We start from the raw sequence: 4,394 nt of genomic DNA on the forward strand, positions 1-4,394 counted from the left end.
ATCGCTCTTTATTTCCTCTCTTTCGTTATATTGATTTGAAGTTCAAAAGTGACTGGCGTAATACATTTCCAATGGAGGGAGTCACTTTTGGGGGTCTTTGTTCCCTTACGGGCGCAAATGACCTCATGGCCCGGCGGTTATCCGCCTGACGGGAATCTTTCGCCTACATGCGTCGGCTAAGCGCAAAAATTTGGGCCGCTGCGCTTCCAACTCGCCGAAATCGGGGGACCGTCCCGTCCGGAGATGTCCGGCCCTGGTGACGTCATCACTGGCAACAGGTGAGAATGTTGGTCGGGCCCGCCACGGCTGCAGGTGGTGCCGGCGGCCCGACTTTATGCGCTTGGCCGACGCACCTGTGCTTGGTTACCTCATGGCCCGCTCACAAACCTCTCGCCTCTGGCTCTCTAGCTCACGCTAACCGTGTCTGACCGCAGTACTCAGTAATAGAAAAGTGTATACGTCCGATCTTGGTTCGGATGCCGCAACCGTCCAATCTAATCCTGTCAGTGATAAGCAAGTTTTATCTCAGATCTTTATCATATAACACTGGATTGTTGGAAGGAAAATTATGATCAACTCATATATTGTTTTTGGTAGTGCCTTGTTTTTTTTAGACCGGACTCTTTTAGACACTACACGTGCGGAGGAGGACATGTTGAAAGCTCGGTCACCAACCCACCATTGTATCATATTACAGAAGAACTTTATTGCACGACAATTGTACAGGGTACATTGTATGGCAAATAGGTAACAATAAGTAGCATAGTAAAATAGATAGGTATAGAATAAAACTTAACAACTAATATATAGAAAAGAAATAATCAAAAGTTAGCTTAGGCTTTACAATCAGGCGGAGTTATCTATGGTTACATGTGACAACAAATCAGTATTCTTTCTAATAACAAAACAGTCTTTTATGTATTTACCTATTTTTGCATTGTGTGGGCTGTTGCATTTAAATATATAATCAAACCTATCTGTTACAACAAGTCTATTGAAATCTGTCGTATTTGAAGAGAGAAATTTGAATAGCTTATCACGTAGGACATCATATCTAGAGCATTCCATGATAAAATGAAATTCATCTTCGATTTTCTGTGGGCAAAATGGGCAAAATACATGCACACGGCAGCTACCGTGTCATGTATTACTGGGGTGAACAATTTGTGACAAAACTTTATAAACGCTCAGACTCTGTACTACCTGTGTCCTCTCGGGGCCCCAAACCGTTCAAATTCGACAGAAATGTCCAGGGAAATTAATGGTTTTGTCGTCACTTGATTAATAAAACTTGATTAATACCTACCTGTCCCTTCTATATCAAAGTCGTGCCAGCTCCATTGGTTATGTCCAACAGCAAACTGGTGTACCGGTAACGGTGTGTTCTCCATGGGATATTCACGGTTACAGTATCTAGTAAATCCAGCATCAATATACAGGCGGAAAAAAAAAGGCCGGCAGAAAACAAACAAGATTCCTACATTTTCAAGTGTTGAGTTGCCTTTTTAAACAGGAATTGTGACAAAACATGACATCACAACCTATAGGTCCACTTATGTTATATCAGAAAAAATGCCGAAACTCATGATGTTTAAATTTAGGAACTACGGTCATTCAATACTCTTTCCTTTTTGTACTACTAGTATGTCCAACGTTCTATATCGCTGACATACCTTGTGCCACGGATACATTGTGCCACGTATAATTGTCGTGAAATAAATCTCTTTTTTATTACTGTATTCAACAGGAATCTAACAGTATCCCCTGACCTTGTAGATATTGATATACAAGGTATAATACGTTTTACTTCAGAGAAAAATTAATAACCTAAGTGTAAAATGGAAAATCACAGTAACATACGACATCATGATACGTAGGTATGAAGTGTTCACATATAATTGTGCTATTTCACAACATGACAACCACCAAGGAGCTTCAAACAAGCTTGCACAAACAAATCGTAATTGTGTTCCTTTTTTCGTGGTTCACAACCAAGGATGTCATGTAAAAGAAACTGACGACCAACTTACTACCAGGTCAGGCTGTGACTAGATGACGTTGTTGTCTACCATGCTTTCTTTTTGTTCCCTCTCGGATACAACAGAACAACTTGATGACATGGATGACTAGATGGCATCATCTGGGAACCCTTACAGTATGGTCGAAAAATTTACTTTCGATGAACGGACGTGTCATCCATGTAATCAAATCGACATGGCCTTATGTCTAACGGAAGCAGCACGTGGCCACCACGTGGCCACCACGTGCCGTTCGAACAGGTGACACGTGTTCTCGATCTCGTAACCTTGGAGACTGAGAAGTCGAGCGTTTTTAATATCCAGCCGGAAAGCCACGTCGAGAGTTCTATGTGTTTCTCTTTTCCTTCCGCGAGAGAAAGTAGTCCGTTCCACGGCTCCGGGCGTCGACTCGCCTCACAAGAAAGCTTACCGCGGGATTATACAATCACATATCTTCTTTATTGTAACTTATTGATAATATTTAGACTTCCTAATTTGCTCCCAATGAATTTTGGAGCCGAGAATGTACCTTTCTCCTTTCGATATCATGACCTGAAATTAGGCAATTTTAGTGCAATTTCCCCATGTATTTTCGCCTTGATGCAGATTTCGCGCCAAGAGGAAATTTGTTGGGTGAGAAAGAGAAAGAGCAAATCTTAAACTTTCTGATAGTAGTTGACTTACTTTCGATTTCGAGGGAGAAACGGGTTTCCCCCGAAATTCCGTCAGGCCTTGTTACGGGAAAAGGCAGAAATTTACACCAAATAGAACGCGCATCCCTGGCGCGCCGGTGTCTAAACTACGTGTGTTCTACGGAGCGCGCTCCTCTCCTACATGTCATGTACATCGCTAGATTTAAATTATTGTCGATCTATGTCTAAACTTCTTTCAGTTAGACCACACTGGGTGTTAATTCATCTTATATCTAAACAGGTTCTTTTAATTTTGCACTGAGAATATATGTTTCTGGTCCCTTGATAGCTACGACCGATCTGAAAACTCGAAACTTGGCAGCGTCTGCCTAAACGCGGGGAAACATTATACTCTCGTAGCTTCCTGACCTTTGAAAAATTAATTATAGCAAGCGGACCATTAGAACTAGAATACCTCACACATTGATTTATGATTGGGGTAATTCAAAGAATAATAATTGTATCCGTTTTTCTCGATTTGAATGACACTGGGTTTAGTTACTTTAGAAAAGTTACATGTATCCACCTGCTGGTTCAGTAAAATGTAGCCTATGGAAGATAACCCAACAATTCTGGTCCCTAGTCAGGGCAGTGCAACATGTACATTGTATGTTGTGATTATTGGTAAGTTTATCCTGGATCTGTTATATCCAATCTACATGTATAGTCCATGTGTACTGCTTACTGTAATAAGATAACAGGTCCTCATGTCCCTAGTTTTACACAGTAGCATTTGTTTATTTCTAAAAGTGCTGGGAAATCCCTAAACATATCTCTCTCACATACATGTTAATTGTCCTTTATATTGATTAATCAATTATACACAAAATTACCAAAGAGCCATTAAGGTTGCTTTAACATTTATCTCATTACCAAATAACGAAGTAGTACATTTTGTTGTGGATTGGGATATCAAATACTTGTGATATCAAAGTCTCATTACATTGTAGATCTTTTACAGTACATATATTACTTAACACATGCTTGAAAGTTAGAGTAGACATTGAATACTGAATCGAATATTAAATACGCTCCCAAATTGTATTAACATTACAATAAACAAAATAAATGGGAATTAAGATCTCTGTACATAATACATCTTATATATATATCCACAATCTCAAGCTAAATATAACATCCTGGTATCCTGCTGGTGACAATCCTGTTGGGCATGGCTTTCACCTGCAAGATGGAAGAATAAAAAAGAATCATTAAGAATATTAATGATATAACACCAAATTAAACCCAATTCACTCATTAATCAACATCAGAGAATTCTGAATCTGAAATGTTATTCAATGCAGACAAGCTGCCTATGTAAATGTCATCTATGAAATTAACATCCTGATCCTCACTAGTTAAAAGTCTTTCTGAATCATCATGAATTTCCCAATTTTTATCAATATGGAGTAAATTAAAATATTCAGAATGAAATGTTGAACTTGGCATAGAAGAAATAAGTAATTTAGATTTGGACTGTACAGCTTGTATAGAAGTCCGATTCCACCCACTGGGACTTTCAGTGACAGCTGCATAGGGCCCCGGGCTACCACTATTTATGTTGTCTACTATATTGAAGTTACAGTAAAAGAACCTTTTGTCAAGCTATGCAAACTCTTCCAAAGTCAATTTATCCAAAACCCCAGAAATCAAATGTTTAATGAGAATCACTGAAATAACTCTC

At 39.2% G+C, this 4,394-nt stretch overlaps 1 long non-coding RNA gene across 1 annotated transcript in view; it reads right to left on the reverse strand.

Annotated features, from left to right (window-relative positions):
- Window positions 1-3,471: 3,471 nt before the first annotated feature.
- LOC109470048 overlaps window positions 3,472-4,394 on the reverse strand; it is a 3,922-nt gene continuing 2,999 nt past the window's right edge. Inside the window, exon 3 of the long non-coding RNA XR_002140231.1 lies at window positions 3,472-3,892. This is a non-coding gene — a long non-coding RNA (uncharacterized LOC109470048). The remainder of the gene's footprint in view (window positions 3,893-4,394) is intronic.

The sequence above is a fragment of the Branchiostoma belcheri genome, unplaced genomic scaffold (genome assembly GCF_001625305.1).
Source record: "Branchiostoma belcheri isolate BF01 breed outbred unplaced genomic scaffold, Haploidv18h27 scaffold218, whole genome shotgun sequence".
Taxonomy (NCBI): Eukaryota; Metazoa; Chordata; class Leptocardii; order Amphioxiformes; family Branchiostomatidae; genus Branchiostoma; species Branchiostoma belcheri.